This window comes from Castor canadensis, chromosome 1 (assembly GCF_047511655.1).
Source record: "Castor canadensis chromosome 1, mCasCan1.hap1v2, whole genome shotgun sequence".
NCBI classification, from domain to species: domain Eukaryota; kingdom Metazoa; phylum Chordata; class Mammalia; order Rodentia; family Castoridae; genus Castor; species Castor canadensis.
The window spans coordinates 15,876,201-15,897,332 of record NC_133386.1 but is presented as its reverse complement, the minus strand read 5'-3'; the positions used below and the strand labels follow the sequence as shown (position 1 = coordinate 15,897,332).

General features: G+C 44.4%; 1 long non-coding RNA gene across 1 annotated transcript; it reads left to right on the top strand.

Moving 5' to 3' along the window:
- Positions 1 to 3,767: 3,767 nt before the first annotated feature.
- LOC141420669 (uncharacterized) lies at positions 3,768 to 20,085 on the top strand. Its single transcript, XR_012445192.1, has 3 exons — positions 3,768 to 3,831; positions 12,449 to 12,694; positions 15,834 to 20,085. It is a non-coding gene; the product is annotated as an uncharacterized lncRNA (long non-coding RNA).
- Positions 20,086 to 21,132: the final 1,047 nt, after the last annotated feature.

Genomic DNA, 21,132 nt, shown 5'->3' with positions numbered 1-21,132 from the left:
TTTGTTCAGTATATGTCCTGAAAGATCAATGCTGGAAATTGGCGTGAGAGAAAATTCTCATTAACTTCCAATGTTGAGCATATGTGATTTAGCATATTGACCTAGAAAAATCTGAACACACCCTCTTGCCCAACCTCAGTCTGTGCTCAGAGCCACTACTGTCTGGAAGACTGATGTGCTAACCCAGTCTGGGAAAGTCACAGAGCATTGTTGACTGTGGCTGCTTTTCTCACTCAGAGGCAGCCCATTTATCGTTCCTTTCTCTTCTAGTCTTGCTCCCTAGCACCCTCCCTTGGGTAAGGGTACCCAAGACTGGATGGACCATGCTAGCTCTCAATAAGGTTGAAATTCTCAAGTTCCTAAGGAGGTTTCCAAAAGCCTGCACTGAACTGGTTTTATCAGAGTGGCAGGGTGGTTCCTCACCTTCCTGCTCCACACCTGGGTGGATTTGTGCATGTTCCTGAGCCAGGCAGCTCCTCCCACGTGCAGATTTCTGCTGCTGGATTCCAAATGCTTGATTCATGGAAATGCTGCTGCCATGCCTGCTCCCTGCCTTCCTAATGAGGCAGCTGCCATGACGTTCACTCGTTAAAGTGGTGTAGAATATTCTATTTTATGTTTAGGGTTCGGGCAGGGTGTCTTCTTTCCTACTAGAACTGTATTAGCTGCTGGTTATACAATATTGAAAAATATATCCAATAGGAGGAAAAAGAAAACTTCTAAAATTGCAACACACTATATATTTGTGTTATATTTTGGCACTTTCCTTCTTTTTGTCCTTTTTTTTTTTCTTTAAGATCACAGGATTCTCAAAAACAACCTAAGAGAATGAGTTTGTCCATCTGCACACATCTGCACATATTTCAGCAAGGACAGAGCCCTAGGTCTGTCCTCTGGAAGAGATAAAACCTTGGGCAACTTCACCACTTCCTAATGTAATATCCATTATGCTGCTGGAAGATTCTTTTTTGTATACAGCTAACTTAACAAACCGGAGTAGTGATAGCTCACTTTCTTGGTTGATTGCCCATTTGGCCCTCACTATTTGGAACATTTGACAACAAAGAGACTTCTCGATAAAATCATCAAGGGCTGATTGGCGTCTCGGGCTGTGAGCAAGAGCGTTGAATTACTGAGGGCTTTTTGTTCTCGGAAGAGTGTGTGGACAAAGGCTGTAAGTGGACAGCATCTCCAAAGCTGACTTGACATGTGCTCCTACTCCGCAGTTAAGCACACAGCATTAGCATATGGCCGTCCCTTTCAATCCCAGTGGAAAATGACCAGCCCAGGCAAGCCTGTCTAACCTGCAGGAGCTCTCAGTCTGGAAAAAGTATTTGAGGCATCACTGCCAGAAAGATTCTTGGAGGGACTCCCAGCAGGTCTGTCCTGGCTTGATTGGTAGTGGGTGAGGCAAAAGGGCAACTGACCCATTCCCTGGTCCATAGACTGTGTGGTCCTGGTTTGAGGTTACACATAGATAGCCCCACACTCTCCCACAGTCAAACTGGAAAAGCTTCAAAGGGCAGGCAGATCTTAAAATGATTTTCTCAGGGGAAAACTGCTTCCGTTCTCTGTCCTTGAGCTGTCCAGTGGGCCAGGGACAAGTGAATTCTGCAGTGAATGGTCTTTGAAGGTCTTTCTATTGGATCCATTGGTGCTGCCTCCAGGCTGATGGGAAGCAGCCACCTCAGCACTTCCTATTCTCCATCTCCCCTCTTCCCACTGAGTCTACCTTACACTTTTGCTTTTCCTTTTATTGCTGACAAGTCAGAAGCATCCAGGAAGCTCGCCAGAGCCAGAGAAGTTACCTCCTAAAGAAAGCAAGCCGGAGAGAGGAGAGGAGCCTAAGATTGGAAGTTGGGGATATATTAGTGGTGGGAGGGTAGCCGCCCTGGACACAGGGGAAACAAAGCAGCTACTCAGGCTTGCACTGCTCCTGGGGTGACATCATTCAGTCTGAACTGATTGATTTTGACAAAAACATATGTATATATAATATATAAAATTTATATAAAATATATAAATGACAGCATTTCTTTCTTGTTGTCCCACTCAATAGATTGAAGGCACTTTCTCCCCAAATCAAGCCATTAACAAAGAAAGCTAGCAAATATGTTTGTGATGGAATCATTTCGGGGTTTCCCAGCCTTATTGCTATTTTTGTTTTTTATGTCATGGCACACATAGAAAAAGGTATCTGAAGGCACCTGGAGTACAGGGGCATGGCTACATGCTGAAGGCAAGACCACCAGGAGATCAGGCAGATTCCAGTGAGGACAACACAACACCCTCTGAATTATGTGAACCTAGGCACCCTGAATTCCTGAGGAACGAGCAGGAGATGGTCAACCATTGCAGCTTAAAATCCTAAGATCTGATGACCGAGTGATTGACTCCTCCCTTCCTTGCTCTCCTTTGCCCTTCTTTGATTGATTAATTGCCTGATGGATTCTTTCATTAATCAGAATCTGTCCTCAGGGATCTTACTGTCAGCTTTAGGAAAAAGGCCCATTAAGTGACCACAAGACAGAGGAAAAGGCACAAAGAGAGAGGCTTGGGAAATACACTTGTTGACACCTGTTTCTAAGTCAGTCTTTCAACTGCTTGTTATGTAGTGGGGTAGCCTGGGTCCTTCATTGCCCTCTTTGCAGACCTCTGGATCTCAGATGGCCATCAGGAAGCTGCATTTTACCCCTCTGTTTGTTGGGATCCACAGCCCACACTGTGAGGGACCTGCTGGAAACAGATTCCCTGCTCCTCCTTCCTTCTCTTGTTAGCTGAAGTCAGGAAGCTCAGAGTTACACAGGACATGTGGTTAGTCTCCTGCCAGACTTGTTTTTCAGCACCAAGTGAACATTTTGAACCTTTCTGCTTTTCAAAGGGCAACTGATTTCCGAGCTGTTGCTGCTTGGGATGGCATCTGGGTCCCAGGGCTGTTTGAGCCGCAGTACAGGTGTGCTGCTGGTGGGTCTGCATGTGCCCCCGGCTGCCCCTGGGCTGCGTGTGGAGCCTGTGTGCATGCAGAAGGTTGCTGCAGAGTTGAGAGATCCCTTGGACCTGACTCATAGCTACAGTAACAGGTGGGAGATGGAAACAAGTGTGGTGTTAACAAGTTTCAAGCTATCTAATGGCGGCCTGCAGTCTTAAAACAGGACCACCTCACCTCTTGCTTGTCCCTGAGGCCTGACAGACAGGAGCAGTACATTAACTTCTTCACCTTCTTCAACAGGTCGAATACTAGGGTGACCACAGATTGCTCAAACCAGACACTGTCGTGAGTGAAAAGCATGTCATAGATGGACATAACACTGCCCTGGACTCTAAACCAAATGTCCCCTTCCTCAAGGGGAGGAACATGAGACTGCAGGGTAAATGGAGACAAATTCTGTGGATTGGGCCAGTTCAAAGGGAAAAGTATTTCTCCACCATGTCATTCCCAGCTTGCGGACACTGAGGGTCCGGCTCTCTCACTACCACAACTTAGTGTGGACCTTGGACATCCACTGACCTCTCTGGTCTTGGCTCCTCTGTAAAATGAGCTGGCCCTTTGCTCAGGTTTGAAGTCCCTCCTAAACTCAGGTTGAAATTTGGTTACCACTGTAACAGCGTGAAGGGGTGGGGACCTTTTAGATGTGACTACAGCATGGAGACTGTGCTCTCACGAGTGGGTTATTGAGTGTTATTCTCAAGGCAGGGGCTTCCTGATGTAAAGGATAGGTGTGGCCAGGTTTCCTCTCACTGCCGCACCCATGTAGCTTGCACTTCCTCCACGCTACAATGCAGCATGAAGGCCTCACCAGATACCAGCACTTGGACTTGGCCTTCAGAACTGTAAGCCAAATAAACTACTGTTTATCCATTGCCCCGTCTGTGGCATTTCTATTACAGCAGCAGATCATTTCTGAGGCTCAGGGCTACTTCAGGACAAGGGGTTTCCTTTCTCTTTTTCTTTTCTTTGTAGTTCCTGTTTTTGACACATGGTCTTGCTGTTTCTCAGGCTGGCCTTCAACTGCTGGGCTCCTGTGACCCTTTTGCCTCAGTCTCCCAAGTAGCCGTTACTACAGGTGCACACTGTATTTCCTCTTTTTTACCTTACGCTCCTCTATTCCTCTAGCACCCATTCATCTAGAACCATATTCTGCACACAGTAGGAATAGCAGCACCTGTGAATGCCATTCCCCAAATCAAAACTCCTGTTCCGACATGCAAACCAACTCAGTTACAAAATCGAAGACTACTTTAATTGTGGGCGTGCCATCCCTATATGGTCTCAGATTCTTAGGTGTTCACAATGTCACCATCTTCAAGAGCACGGTAAGTCCCTTCCCATGAGGCTGGGTGCTGATAGATTCCTTTAGTGGCATGACTCACATAATTAGAAGGTGCCATGGACAAAAGTTATAGCAATGGAACTGAGCTCATAGTTTTGGCGACAGTCTTGAGGCTAAAATAAGCCTCTCTTAACAGTAGCAGGAGCCCAGAGCTGGCTCTTTTTGGAGTGATTCAGATTTTTCTGAGTTTCACGGTACTGCTGTCTCAGACAGCAGCTGCTGCTGGTGGCGGGGGTGGGGTGGGGGGGTGGGGGAGACATTGCAAAGTGCACCGGGCAGTTGGAGGGGACGAGGAGACCACATGGCCTCCCTGAATCCTTGCTGCTTCTGCAGAGGATGCTGCACTTAGCTCCAGAAAATGAAGACTTGATGCTTAAGGTGTGTGATTTTCTAAGATTCAATGCAACCATCCATTAATACAGGAATGGGCCAACTATGGCCTGCAGGCCAAATCCAACTGGCTGGCTGTTCTTACAGGGTCTTGAAGCTAAGAACAGTTTTCCTTTTCTTAACTGGTTGGGATAGAATAAAGAGAATGTTTCATGACATTTAAAATTATGTGAAATTAAAAATTCCATGTCCATAAATAAAATTTTATTGAGACACACATCACACACATTCACTCACCTGCTGTCTGCAGTAAAGGCAGAGTTGTTGCTCTGCTGCTCTGCTCGGCGCACCATAAATCACAGAGGTGTGGCTGTGACTTGGAAGTGTCTGAAGTGCCACTCTGACTCTGGTACTGGGACGTCTTTATTGCCAGCTACTCCACAGTCTTCAAAGTACAGAGAATGGGAGAACAGCAGTAAGTCAGGGGCATTGCTTTCCAATCAGTAATTGCTGAAGATCTGCTAATAATCATAGGCTGCAGAAATCCTCAGTATACCTGGGCTGCTTGGCTCTGTTTTTAACCCATGCTTTAACTACAGCAGAGGGTCGACAATTGAGACAGGGTAGAATTAAACTACACAACTGCATTAGGCTTCCTAAATAGTTGTTTTTAAATCTATCTGGTGTTCAAGAATTCCAGCTTTTCAGAAAATCCACTTTTGTTCATGGAAATTTTACTCTTGTCTATAATTGCCTACATAATATCTTGGATTTTTTTTTTCTCTTGGCCTACAGTGCCTGCAATATTTACTATCTGGTCCTTTCTAGAAAAAGTCTGCCCACCATAGCTTTCTATATTCCTATCTATCCCTAGAAAGGCTGAGAGCCCTGGCTTGACGTCTTTCATTCCTGAGCCCATCTCTTCTGTCCCAATCTGATCTCACCTGATGTCCCCATGGGAACCTTATCTTCAGGCATAGCATTGACCCAAGACTCCCAGAAAGCTGCCCTTCTCATCTCCCTGCCCCAAGGGGCAGCTTTCAGATCCCCCATGCTGACCTCCTTCCCCTGGCTTTCTGTCTCCGTGACAGCAACAATAATGTCTTGTACCCACTGAGCACCTGGTACCCCTGTGTACCAGGGACTGTTTCAGCCATTTTACATGTAGTATCTTGTTTAATCCTCTCCTGGTTCATTCAGGTTGATATTATTGCCATTTCCATCTTACAGATCACAAAATGGAGACTCTGAGAGGTTCAGTAGCCTGCTAAGTTCACATGTGTAGACAGTGGCAGTCCCAGGCTTTCGGGTTCAGGCAGCTCGCTCCAGGATCCATACACTGTCTGCTTTGCTATGGGGCCTCTCTGGAAACACACCAGGCCTCTACCACTTTTCTCTGAGTCTCCATGGCTGAGCAGGTTCAATCAATTAAATGCTTTCAAGTTCTGGGATCTATTTTCTCCTTGTTGTCCTGGGCAGCAATCCCGGATCAGGGACTCTGCTCTGCAGTTCTCATATAGCCGCACTATGGTCTGTGCTTGGATGGGGAGGCTAGCACATGTGGGTATGCCCTCCATTTTTTCTTTTTAATAGTCTGTCTTTATCCAGTTTTAGTATTATAACAGAGTACCTGAGGCTTGGTAATTTATAAGGGAAAGAGATTTATGTTTCTGGAGGCTGGAAAGTCCAAGAGCATACCACCAGCGTCTGCTTAGCGTCTGGCGAGGGCCTCATGCTCTTCAGCTCGTGATGGAAAGTGGAAGGGCAAACAGGATAAAGCATGAGGGGACCCTGCTTTCTAACAACTCACTCTCGTCAAAACTAACCCAGGCCTAAGAGAACTACATTAATCCATCCGTGAAGCAGAGCTCTCATGACTCAAATGTTTCTTATTACCGTTATGTTGGCAATTAAAACATGAGTCTTGGCGGGACAACCACAGTAGGGTCTTTATTTTTTAGAACAATTTTAGATTTATGGAAAAGCTGAGAAGACAGTTCAGGGAAAATTCAGAAGACAGCTTCAGAGAGAAACCCATGCTGGGTTTCCCCTATTATTGACATCTTGCAATAGTATCATGCATTGTCACTGTTAATGACCATTGGCTCATTATTGATCATTTTATGATCATTACTATTGATATCAATTAATACATCATTAAAGTCCACAGTTAATTTAGAGTTCCTTAGGTATTATTGAATGTCCTCTTTCTGTTTCAGGATTCCATTTAGGACACAGCACTGTGACAGATATCAGGTTGCCATGTCTTCTTAGGGTCCTCTTGGCTGGGACCGTTTCTTGGGTTACTTTGTTTTTGATGACTTTGACAGTTTGGAGGAGTACTGGTCAGGAATTGTGTAGAAAGTCCCACAACTGGGATTTGTCTGATGTTTTTCTCATGATTATGGGTTGGGGAGAGGGAGACCACAAAGGTAAAACACCATTCACCTCATATCCTATCAAAGGTACCTGCTACCAACATGATTTATGACTCTTGACATTGGCGTTGGTTGCCTAGCCAAGGTGGGGATTGTCAGGTTTCTTCCTATAAAATTCCTCCTTATGTGGCATGGTCTTTTAACCATGTTCTTCAATTGTCTTTCTCAGCACTGAAGCTGACCTTTTGACCCCACTGGTTTGTCTTTGTGCTTGACTTTCATACTTGACTCCATACTTGGGATGGGGAGAAATAAGTGGATGCGATGTAGTGCATCTCTAAGACTCCAGCATTATGCACCTGGCGAAGCACTGGACGTCTTTTATGCCCACTGAAGCATCGCATTCTCTTTGAAGCCTTTCTTGATTTCCTGAGGCAGAGTCAATGTGTCCTCGCAGTCCTCTTCCTACCTTGACTGCCTTGCTTGTGGAGTTGGCACTTGGTTATCATAGCTCATTCTTCTTGCTCTTTTCTCCACTGAGATGTTCTGTTCATCTCTGTGTCCCTGCAACATGGTCCAGAGTTTGAAACTTCGGAGATACTTAGTAAATGTTTGCAGAATGGAAACCATTTATTTCAAATCTTCCAAAAGTGAAGGTTCCCTCACTCCTCCAGGATAGAGACAGTGGGACTCCCTTCAGTGATGGTTTGAGGAAAGCATCACCACACAAGAATCAGTTCTTTACAGCCTTTTGGGGAGGAGGCAGGGCCACCAAGCTGCCAATTGGAATTGGACTAACACTAGAGTCCAGGACTCAAGTTCAACTAGGACTTAGGACTCCATCAATACTCACATTTATTACTAAATGAACAGCTGAAGGAAAGTATCTTCCTTGGTTATTGTGCTTCCTGTAGGTTGAGTCCTAAAACGAAAACAAATCTCTAAAAAGGAATGTAGTCATAATAATAGCCAAAATTGTTGAATGAGTATCAGATGTCCCATGCCAGTTGTTTCACACATGTGATATTTAATTTTTACAACTCTGCATTCTGTTGACTTTACCTAAAGGTCATACAGTTAGAGGCTCAGAGAAACAAAGCAATTTGTTCAAGATAACACAGTTGTTAAAGATCTGAACCTAAGTGAGTCTATCTAATTCAAAATTCATTCTATTTCTAGTGATTCTATACTGATTCCCTTCAGAAACTTTCTACTTCTTCTGCAATTAGCTGAGTATAAGAAACTGATGTGAGAAAGGACACAGTATGGCTAACAGAACACAACAGATGGACAAAGCTCTGTTCTTGTTTCCTAAGTAAGACCATTTTCATCATCTTGCTATAAGGAATGCTGACTTGAAAATATTCCTGTTTGTCTTCACTTGACATGACTGGTTGATTTCTTGGTTTTAAGAGGCATATTTTCCTGATATTTTCACAACTTCTAAAATTGGAATCTGTCTTACAATTGTATTCATCTGGATTGAAATCAAGTTACTCTAGAGTATTTGTCGACAGTTCTAAATAAAGTTGTCTCCATAGTATGAGTTCAAATTTCCTAAGGAATAAATTTTTCCTACCTTGACCCAGTGCCAGTGTAACTTGTGAGATTTCTTTTACTTATTTCTGTGGATTTATTCTCATTTACCCCTGTTTTGAAGGTGTAGCCTTTGGTAGTCCAGTTTTACTTGGAGATGCTCCTCCATAGTTACATGAATAAAGATATCTTATGGTTAATATTATTCTAGGTCCGATAGGGAAATTCAACATATGTGGAAATCTGATGTTAGTTTTAAGCAATATTTATTTATTTTATTCATTTGTAATTGACACATAATATTTGTACATGTTTATGGGTACAAGGAATTATGATCATTTGATATACATATACAATGTCTAAAGCTCAAAAGAGGTAATTAACTTTTCCATCTCCCAAACATCTGTCATTTCTATGATTGGGGCTCTTCAGAGTCTTCCAGTTACATTGAAATATAGCCTGGTAGTTTCCCTGAGGAGCTTTTTCTACTGATGAATAGAAGTAGGAATGAAAATATATCTCATTTTTAGATTTGGTAAAGAATTGGTTAAATTATTTTTAATCTAATGAGATATTTTACTTCCCTGGGTACAAGAGGCTTCAGATAAAGAAATAGCTGTGCATTGCAGTAGCAGAATTTCTGAGTTAGGGGCACACAATCTGAGTAAGAGGAGGTATTTTCATTTGTTATATAGTCCATTATAGAGTCCACTCTGGCCTTGAACTCAAGATCTTCCTGCTTCATCCTCCCAAGGGCTAACTGATGGAACTTAAAGGCAAGTAAAAGGTCGCAGGACACCTGTGAAGCCTGGAAGGGAAGGAAGGCCCACAAGGAGTCTCTGTCGTGAGGGCGGCTGGGGAAATGGGAGACCAGGGTAGCTCACATGAATTTTGAAAGAGACAAATATGTTTTTGTATGCTAATGATGTGACTGTGCCCTGGGGCTCCTAGACAGTCCTGGACTATCTAGAGCATGGGTCTGATTGCCAGAGGAACCAACTTTGCAGTAGCAGGGTTGCAATTTTTAGGTCCTTCCATCTGACCTCCTGGGAACGGAAAGAGGCCAGACGATGAGTTGATCAATGGCCAGTGATTCAATTGTTCATGCATATGTAATGAAGACTCCAGACAAATTCTCAGCCTAGGGCTCAGAGAGCTTCCAGTTTGCCAAACACAGAGAGGATATCATGCTCTGAAAAGAGCATGGAACCTTGCCCTGGGCATCTCTTCTGTGTGGCTTTTCTTGAGTTTTATCTGTTCTAGCAAAGGACAGACCTCAAGGCTATATGGTGGAAATGCCTCAATTCATAGCCAGTTTGCCCTAGCTTTTCCATTGGCATCCAAAATGTGTGTGTGTGTGTTTGCACGTGTGTATGTTTGTGTGGTGGATCTCATAGAACTGAACCCTTAACCTCTGGGATTCAATTGGAGAACTGATTGGTGTGAAAACAAAACAAACAAATAAATAAAACCAAGAAAACCACACACATCTGGTCACAGAAGTGTTCTGTGTTGAAGTGTTGAGAGTGTTGTAGGAGGAAACAGACATTTTTGTGTTCTCATATCTGCATGCTCATTTGTATGTTATCACCTGAATTGGGCTAAAATTCTTTTGTCCATTCTTGCAATTTTCACTAAAATGTCTTTTCCACACTTTAGGAATGAAGGAAGAGGAACAGTATAGGAATAGGGTGAAGAGGCATAAGTAGAAAAGGAAGATGAGAGAGAGAGAGAGAGAGAGAGAGAGAGAGAGAGAGAGAGAGAACACCAAGAGGAATCTAATTTCTTTGAGACTCCCAGCAGACATGGCTCTGGGCTTCACAATGAATATTAGGTGGACTCAGGTTACTCTTCTGGGATATTAAAGGAAAGGATGACCTTCAGAAGAAAACTGACATCCCAATAGCAGGCTCTTGGATTATATCAGAAGGGTTCTATGAAATGAAAGAGCTTCCTGTCACCCTACACATTCCTGCCATGGAAGCCTCAGGCCCTGATGGTCACTCCCCCCAGAGGTGGAGACCGCCCTCCCTCGTGCACATCCAGCTGTTCCTTGGACTACATTTCAGTGCTCTTCAGAGAATAGAGCCACAAGTACTCCATCATAAGGAAGACAGGTTTACAATAGCTGGAGCCAAATGCTTCATTTAAATCCCAAGATGGGGCCAGGGTTGTCAAGGGAAAAGTGAGGGATCCCCTAGCTCTTCCCAGCCTTTGTATTCTGTGAGTCTTAGCAAGAGAGGGGCCAAAGTCTGGTTTTGTACAGTGATGAATAAAATGGCCTGGCTGAGTGTCAGTTGGCCTTCCAAATCTGGCAGCTGATGGGGAAAGAATGGAGAACTTCCAAGGAGCTGGCTCAATCTGCATGAGATTTGTCCGTACACACTGCTTTCCTATAGATTATATAATACTCATGACATGCACAGAGGGGCCTAGAATTCTTGGAAATGGAAGAAGCTTAGAAGTGGACCATTTCTAGGGCAACACAAATCAGGATAGAGATTCGGGTCTCACGTACAGAGTGGCCACAGCTTAGCCGCCAGGCAGGCACATGTGAGGACACAGGAAGCCATTTCATAGTCAGGGCCCCAACCGGAAGCTGGAGGGGTGTTGCCTGGCAACAGCAGTCTTCCTGTCTTTCCATTTGCCCTCCTCAAGAGCACAGTAAGATGTCTGCTCCATTCTTCTTCCTCCTTGGCCCTTTGTTTTTCACATAATTTCATCTGAAAATTATTGGGAGTCAAGTATAATTTATTTGAGGTCTCACTGGGATGCTGGTTAGCGATAGGTCATTCTTCACAGGAAAACTGGGCCCAAGGAGCTAAAGCCACTTTCTGTGAAGCATCTGGCTGCCCGTTCAGGTCAGCCAACTTCCACTGTGGGCAAAATGTGGACCGGTCACAGCCAGTCACAGCTAGCAGAGGGGAGATGACATGATCCCGAATGCCTGTAGAAATGGCAGGCAATTTATTGATGAGTTAGCAGGATCATTCCTACTGCAGGCTGTCTTGATGTTTCAGAGAGCTTTTAGAGAACACTGATTTCTAGCCCAGCATTCGCCCTGACTGGCTGTGGTCACTTTGCCTGATGAGGCCTTGAACTCCCAGCAGCTTCAGGAAACCAACTCTCAGCTGCGCTCGGTGCGGTTATGTTTTGAGACTTGGTGAGAGAGTGAAAGAAAACTCATTGGATTATCAAGAGTCTGGAGAGATGTAGCGGGCACCTTGCAAGGCATCCTTAAATATGTTAGATATTCAAAAACATCCATTTTGTCACTGGAAGCAACTGTATTTTTGTTGGGGTGCATTGACCTTGACCTTTCCCATTCCATCTGCACATTTCATTTGAATGTTAAAGGAAAGGGTGATTTCCAGAAGAAAGGCTTTGAAAGTGTTATCTTTGCAGAAAATGCCTGGGTTATATTATAAAAAATTTTAGAGTAAGCAGGACGAGGTGGCTCCTGCTTGTAATTTCAGCTAAAAGGGAAACGGAAACCAGGAGGATTAAGGCTAGCCCAGCCAAAAAATTAGTGAGACTCCATTTCAATCAATGAGATGAGTGTGGTGGCATGTGCCTGTTTTCCTAGCTACATGGGAGGCATAAAAAGGAGGATTACAATTCAGACCAGCTGGGGCAAAATGAGAGCCCTCCCCCCTCCCCCGCCATTTGATAATAACTAAAGCAGAAAGGGCCACGGACTTGGGCTCAAGTGGTAGATTGCCTGCCTAGCAAACATGAGAACTTGAGTTCAAACTTCAGTACTGAAAAAACAATGAAATGATTTGGGAGAGATGAGATCTTGATAGCACGTGCTATGTATGCTGAGGAATCTGACTATGTACTTACCCCGTGCATTTCTGCTGCGCCACGCAGGATTCAATATTGCCAGCAGCTTCAAGCATGATGGAAGTTCATTGAGCTGTCGTGCTCAGGTCATATCCCGGGATGATCCATGGACAGATGTCCTTCATTTCCTAGAAGCTTTGAACTCTTGAACTGGGGAGAGGACAGAGCTCTGCTGGGGCAGGAAGCATTGCTGTGACTGTGGAACAATTCCTGCAAAGCTGGAAGCACATAAAGGGAAGGAGTTCCTGTGGAAGGCATGTGACTTGGAGCTGGGTGAGTCTCACTCAGGGGAGACTCGCGCTGCTGATGAGGGACTCTCACATCAAGCTTATATTGTGTTCCTCCAAGTGAGACCCAGTAACTTTGCATTTTTGTCTTCTCCCACTGATTTTAAGTTATTATTGTTTTCTCTTGGTAGATCTGAACTGTTTTTGTTTTTTTTAAGTGAGCATTTATCCTTTAGCTACACCCCTGGTTTCTGAGTCTGGTGAAAATTCTGTCCCAAACAAAGACAGAGTAGAAGTAGGGACACAGTTCACTTCCTCCTGAGCAGGTCAGCTTTGTGCCAGATGACCCAGCAGAAGCAGAGCACAACCTGTGGAACTGAACCAGAGCCTCGTCTTAGTTTTCTGATGAGAATTGAGGTGTTTTTTTTTTTCCCCCTTTGCTTTTCTTCAGGAATGATGGCAGTGGTGCCTGTCAATTTCGCTAGATTGGGAATGGCTTTTCTGAAGGTCTCCGGTCATTCCATCAGAAATGTTGAGAAAGCCTGTATGCAGGTGATTTGTGTAAAGCACTCTTCTTTAGTATTTTCTCAAATAGACTGACAGTATTAATGCGTAACTGTGAAAGCTGATGCTTATGAAGAATTTATCTCCTTACAAAAACTAAACATTGATCCTTTAAAAGTTACTTCAGAGCATTCAAGGTGATTTTCTATAGAAAAAGACAAAATGATAACTACGTAGAGGGTAACTGTTTAGTCCTGATAGCACATTAGATTAGCAGTGTTTCTGAACGTGTAGGGGCAGCTGGCAGGTCCATGCCCAGCAGGTGAGGAAGCCTATGTGCACTGAGAGGTGGGCTTAGTCTATGGAAATATAACTGAGTCCCAAATGGGATATCACAATTTAGTTGTTTCCGTATTCTATATATGCTTATTATGAATATTTAAAAGCATGGCAGCAAAGTCAAACATGAAATACATACAGATAGCAGTATTCTGAGGCTACTTCATGAATATTGAGAGTTTATGAAAGTCCCGGTTGTTGATGGTGATGACAAGGGACAAGAGCTCTCCTGCACAGCTGGTGGGAATAGAAACTGCTACAGCCTCCTTGGAAAACATTTGGGCACTATTTATTCACAGTGAAGATATACACACATGCTGTAGTCCAGCAATTTCACTCTTATGTACCATACAGAAATGGTGCCTGTGAACACAGAGAGATAATAAAGAGCATTCATGGTATCATTATGTTGAAATAACCCATAAGTCCATAGTCAGTAGGATGGATGGATGATGGTATACAGTGGAGTTCTGAAGGGCAGTTACAATAAATCCCTTACAACTATACTCTAAAAAGAATACATCTCAAAAACATGTTGAGTAAAAGAAGCCAGATACAAAGAAGCAAACAGCAAAACTAAAGTTTACCGTACAAGTCAAGATGGTGGTTGCTTCTGAGGTAGGGAGGAAAGGGGTAACAGCCAGGAGGGACACAGGTGTCTTCTGTGACACTGCATTTTTTTATTTATTCACCTGAGTGGTTGTTTCATGGGTGTTCATTTGGTGATCTATTGAGATATTTCACTATGAAAGTATAAAGTTATACCATTTGCACACTTCCCCAGAAGAGCATCATAAGCCACAATAATTAAGAGCCAGAAGGGACTAAAATTTCAACTCCTACTGTCCTCTGTGCCTGAAAGGAAAACCTGGATAGTTTTCTGAAATCAACAGTGGGAGGGACACACGTTAACAAGAATGCACTGACTACATAAAATACCAAATGACACTTTAATTTCAAGGCTAACTTGATTCAGATGATATAATGCTCCAAAGAAAGACAACAGTCATATAGAAGCCACAGTGCCCCCAGCTCCATTTAGCTTCTGTAGCAGTCCTGAGAGGGGGAGCAGGCTCTCCTTTGTCACATGGTTGGTGACTGTGGGAGGGCAGCCCAAGCCTAGTATGTCCAAATCATCTCCCAAAGCCACAGAGTGACCCTCTTGGTGACCACACTCCCAGAGCCACACTCTGAGCCTTTCTATTTCTTCCCACTGAGCTGAACTAACTAGCAGATTGAGAAAAGTTGCCCCTTTTTTCCAAATGAAGGTCGGATAGGCAGGCTCCAAGGTCTGACCATATGAATCAACAAATGATTGAGAGGCTACTGTGTCCTTCTGTGTTCTAACTCAGATATAGATATCTGATATAGCCAGAATGTCCTTCATGTGCCATCAAGAAGAGGCATCTCAAAACACAGAGTGAGAAAGGTCAAAGTCTCAGGAATGGGAAGGATTCAGACAGAAGCCTCTGGGTACCAGAGAAACTGCTCAGAAGCCGTGTTGGAGCCCTGGGCAGAAGAATGGTGGTGGGACAGAGGATTCGGAAGGAAGGGTGAGGTAAGAACAGAGATTCCAGTACCTGGAGAAGCACTGGCTGCATTGGGAGGCCAGTGTGGTTCACTGGACTCTGTCCAAAGCATTGATAAAAATTTTCCTGTTATAAAACCATTAACAACCATTTCAGTCCTCTGAATTTGAAATACAGTCTGTGGCAAGCTTATGTCATAAAGTTAACAAGTTTGTTTATAGATCAGCCTCTTAGGAGAGTGTTAGTGAGTCCTTTCACCAAAGCCTGAGTGGGATACATGAAAATCCTGTTTCCAAAAGTACCAATTTGAGGACCGAGGCTCTGTGAAAAAATTCCTGAGGTGCAACAAGGATGTAGCTGTATGATATAGACACCCAAACTGCCTCCAGACCCTTGAATTGTTTGCACTGGCATCCCAACCTTCCCTTTGGCACTACTGAGTGATTTAAAGTGATTTGAGAGAGGATGCCAGTTTTTCAGCTGGTCCCAATTTCTGTAGTCACAAGAAAGAGGAAGCTAGGGGAATGTCTTTTTCTCTAGCCTCTCTTCATGCCAACAACAGCAAAGAAGGCACTTGGTATGCTCTGGGTTTCTTGGAGCAGAGCCTAGGGTCCAGTGTCCAATGGGGATAGGATAACTGTGATCAAATGGGACTTCAGTCATATCCAGAATGTCATGTGCTATGCTGGGAGAAAGGTCCTTGCTCACACTGAGCATTGCTTTTGCTATCCTATCTCTTGACCCTTTATACTACAGTTCAACACAATTCACACTTCATTGTTGTGTGAAAGAAAAATTTGTTTCCTCACACAGGTCTTGAAGACAGCAGTCTGTGAGCCTTGGCCCTGGCATGCTGTGAGAAGCATGTTTTCATAAGACTCTGCTTTTTTTCTAAATTTTGCTCCAGTGAGTGAGGCAGCAGACAGGGAGGTGGAGAAGAAATCACTGTGATCCTCGGAGGAACTGTGAAGGCTGGTGAAGGGTTGGGACTTCCCTCAGAAAGCATGTTTTCATGTTATTTGTGATGCCTGGGCCAGAAGTTTCCAATTGATGATGACAGAGATCCAGCTCTCAGGAACCAGACTAGCCTTGAAATGTGAAATGTGTTATGTAACACAGTCTAGATGGCTGTGTTGGCAATCTGGCTAATGCTGCCTTCCTAACTGTATTAGGCCATGTTCTGTGCTTTAACAAAATACCATAGACTAGGTAAGTTTTAAACAAGGTTTATTTTGGCTCATGGTTCTGGAGGCCCAAGGTCAAGACATCATATCTGTTGGCCTTCTTGCTGGCAGCACCTTGAGGTAGAGCAGGGCATCATGTGGTGAAAGACAGGGGGCATGTGCATATATTCAGGTTTCTTCTCATCTCCCTCCCTCTTCTTTTTACTTTTTTTGAAGTTGGTGACTTGGGTATTTAATATCATACAATAATAATGATAAAAATAACAAAGATAAAAATGACAATGACGGTAAAAAACAATATCAAATTTCATTTACAAAGTAAACTTTGTCTTGAAAATCAGCCAGGACAAAGTCAATACTGCAGGCCACAGAACACACACTTATTACTGTAAACACAGTTCAGCCATGGGATCTCCACTCCACTGACTTCACTCCTAATCACCACCTAGAGGCCCCATCTCTAAACACCACAGGTGGATTAAATTCCCATCCTCTTCCTACCTCATAATGATGCTGTCTGACCCAAGTTCGTCACTATTGGGAGACAAGAGTTGGTGGGAACAAAATCAGGATTACTGAAGGACTGATACCCTGGAAGATGAGGAGGTAACTCAGTTACAAGAAAGGGAGGGAAAGGAGGTGCTGGGCTCGATGACAGGAAGACTGTGTGCGGGGTCTTCCTCATTCAGGACACGTTCTCTCTCTCTCTCTCTCTGTCCAGATTTTTCTGGGGTTTGTAAATTTGAAGGAAGATTATTTGGCAGTAACATCTTAATTATGGTGGTGCAGCTTTTCCTTAAAATTTAGAATGCTGGGCCAAGGGGAAGAAATTCTGCAGATGAAAACTTGAGAAGAACCAGTCACTGCTTCAGTGGGGATGGCATTAGCAAGTCCTCAGTAACTGCTTCAATAGCACAAGGAGGCAGGCATTATTCACATCCCCATGTTAGAAATGAGAAACCCGGGGTCTGGGAGTGTAGTTCAGTGGTTGTGAGGCCCTGGGTTTCATCCCCAGTCCTAAAAAGAAAATACAGATGCAAAACCCAAGATTCAGAGAAGTTAAGACGTTTTCTAAGATGTGGAGCTAATCCAGCTAGTGAGTGACAAAGATGATGAAAAAGATAGACAACGGGGAGAGGTGGCCTGGCCATGCCTGTAATCCCAGCCACTCAGTAGGTGGAGGTAGGAGGATCTCAGTCCAAGACCAGCCCAGGCAAAAGTTTGAGTCCTTACTGGAAAAAAAAAATCCAAAAACAACAACAACAAAAACTGAAAAGCCAAAGAACTGGGAGTATATCCCAAGTGGTAGGGCTCTTGCCTAGCAAGTACAAAGCCCTGAGTTCAATGCCCAGTGCCTCTGAAAAGCAAGCAAACAAGTATACAGACAAAAACAAAACAAGCAGAAAGAGAAAATGAAAAAAAAAATAACATTAAGTTTTTAAAGATTAACAAGAGTTTAAAAGGCGAGGATCTAAAGGTAGCACATGCCTCTAATCCCAGTACTGGGTGCTACGTAGTGAGGCCTGGTCTCAAAACAAAACAACCCTAAAATTCCAAAATAAAAGCAAAGATAAAGAGAAGACAAAGAGAAAGTAAAGAATCAAGAAATTTAAACAGTATGAGATTTAGAAATTTCAAAAAAGAATAAAATAAACAAAAAGAGTAAGGACATAAACTGGGGAGAATTAATATTTTTTAAAAGGTGAGATAGTTAAACTAAGAATTTGAAAAGCATGACAATAATCCTGAGGTCATATTAAAAGTTCCAGTCAAGGGCTGCAGTTGAAAGGTGACCCCACTGTAGGTTGAACCCTGCTCATTCTCTGGACTGGAGACATGCAGCCTTCCTGATTAGGGACAGTTGTCACCAACACCTGAGGACCTGCCCCTGGTTGTAGCCCTGGACACCCAGCACTGCCCCGCCTAACCCCAGGGATTTCTGCAACTAATTAGCCTCTGTCCTGGTCCTTGGTGGTCTTACCTCCTCCCACTGGAACCTGGGACAGCCACACCTGTCTTGACCCATATACCCACTTCTTAGGAACCTTTCTGACAGGAAGCTGGCCCTGTTCTGGGTTGGACCAGATGTCAAATCCTGTGGGGCTTTGGAATTACAACCCTGCTCCCATGATTTATGGGGTCCCCTGCTTCTTAGAGGCTCCAGGGCTCCCTAGTTCCTCACCCCTTAGGGTAGACTCCCTGGATCTCTGGCCTGGGGATTCTGATATGAAGAATCTATAATCCCTGGGGATTCTGATATGAAGAATCTATGGCACTGGGACAGACGGGATGGAGGATGTCAGGTAATAGTTCACAACAGAGATTGGGGCACAGACTAAAAACTAGACCATTCTCCACAAGACTCAGTCAGGCAATGAGCCCCAAACCAGGGGTGGTGATAGTGGGGCTCGATACAGGAAGAGCCCTTTAAACCAAAATGTGCCTCAGGTCTAGTCAAGGGCCAAAAGTCTCCACATGGTGGTTCTGAGAGAGGAGGAAGGCAGCTGGCACACTGGCCTGTGGAGTGAGCAGTTGATTTCCCAGGCAGTGACCAGCAGGGAAGATGAGGTGAGTTTAGATTAGTCAAACCCAAATCATGGAGCTGCTATCCCTCTAAGGACAAAAAGGTCTCATTTAGAAGAAGGGGCACACAGCTGGCCAAGAAGTCTTGCAATTTGCTGAAGAGGCTGTCAAGTGTGATGAAAGACCTCAGCCCAGAGAGGAAGATCTGAGCATGACCTACTTCTCCCACCACTCATGGCTAATTATGGGCGGCGTGCTGGCTGGCATGTGTAAGTCACTGTCAGAAAACTACTCACATGAGTGCTAAGCAGTGTCTTTTTCTATCTCTTCCAGCATAATTCTAGCTTTACTGTGGCACCACACTAACAAGGATATCCCAGTCATAAGACATGAGCAGAGATTTTCTTAGCAAAAGATTTAGAGATCATCCTCCTTCTACAATGCCTTCTAAGTAAGAAACCAGGTGTTGGGGTTTGGGTATAAAGGGGCCCCAAAGGCTCATGTGTTGAGGGCGTGGTTGCCAGCTGGTGGTGGTATTGGGAGAGGATTGGTTCATGAAGGTGTTAATCTCATCCACGGATTAATCCACTGATGAGCTCATACTGAATGGCATGCCTCTTATTTATTTATTTATGGGACGGGGGTTTGAACTTGGGGCAATGCGCTTGCAAAGTGGGTGCTGTATTGCTTGAGCCGCACCTCCGGTCTGAGTTCATACTAAATGGACTATTAGGAGCTGAGACCTCATTGAAGGAAGTGGATCACTGGGGCGTGACTTTGAAGGGTAAATCTTGTCCTTGGCTCCCCCACCCCCTTTTCTCTCTGCTTCTTGGCCATCATGACGTAAGCAGCTTTGTCCTACCATACTCTTCCTCACCACAGGCCCAGAAGCAATATCAGCCAGCCTGGGTTGAAACCTCTAAAACTGTGAGTCAAAATAAATTTCTTTCCTTAAGTTCTTTTCTCAGGCATTTTGTCACAGTGACAAAAAACAACTACTACCAATAAACTGACTAACATGCTAAGGTTCTGGCAGGTTAACTGAAGCCCCCAAGTCTCTGTGTTATAGGGGACAGATCTGTCCTCAGGACTCCTAACTTCTGACCTCCAAGCCAGCACTCTTTCCATTTTACTGCTGGAGATAACTGGGCAAGGCCTTACCAATGAACTGCCAAAGCACAAGCTCACGTTCACCCACTTAGAGCTGCAACATAGCTCGAAGCATCCTTTTATCAGCAGACTCAAGAACAAGAAAATTGCTTGGGTTGCTAATGGATTTTTCTTACACAAGCCCAGTGTACTGTAAGCCCTTCCTCTCATGTGACACAGGACACAGCAGAGGCCTGCTAACACCACCAACCCCTCCTGAAGGAATAAATGATTTGTGAAAAAAGCCTTTGGCTCAGAGCGTCTGGTGGCTTTGTGCAGCTGTCCTGGATTCCTGGAAGCTTGCCTTCCTGTGATCTCTGTGGGGGGAAGTGGTAAAAGCCCAAGTACCTTCTTCCATCCTTTTAGTACACAAGCAGCCTGCAGCAACTCGGGCCACCCAGCCCAGCCCTACTGCTGCCTGAACAATGCATGTCTCTACTTCCCCAGGTCTTGGAGGCCCCACATGGGTTGCAGCATGGACTCCAGGCTACTTCCCTGATGAAAGCGAGTTGACGGACTTCACCCACACATTAGTGTCAGCTTTTCAGAATCACATGAAGATGTGTTCATGTTACATTGGTCTTGACAGTGAATAATAAGACTTTGTGACTTGCTTTGTGAAGGCTGAGCAGGGAGACCAGAGGCAATGGAGAACCCAGCTCTTACAAAAGCGAATCATTCACTGGCAGGGCTTGCTTTCTCTACTGTTCACACACCAAGGCCCTGGCTGGCTTTACAAGGAGGGGAGGAAGTCAGTGCATGCATTTCCAGGCTGATGGGCCCTTTAGGGGTATCCACAGGTGGGAATAGCTTTAAATATTAGCCTGTGCCCCTGGATCCTAACCCTGAGCCATTTCTCACCCTCCCACTACCATTCCTTAGGTGATAATTACTGAGTATCCTTTAGATGTGTGGTTCATCCACCTTGCTCCAAGATGAGGGTTCAAAACATTTATTGTCCCCTTGGTCCCACAATTCATTTAGGTCTTCCTGTGTCTAGCTGTGGCCATTGAAGCATTGGAGTCTACTCATCTAGGGGATTGACTGGCAAAAACTGGCAACTTCAGAGGTCTGGGGACCAGGATCAAAAGCCAGCAGTCACAGGTTTATTGCAAGTGAGAGTTGAGTTTCACTCTGACATGGGATGCATGGCAGAAGCAGCAGGAATCAAACAGTTGGGAAGTGTCGCCAGCTGCAATTACTGGGTGGCAGCTCTGTGGGTTTCCACAGGCAGGGGTGTGCTAAATTCAACACCT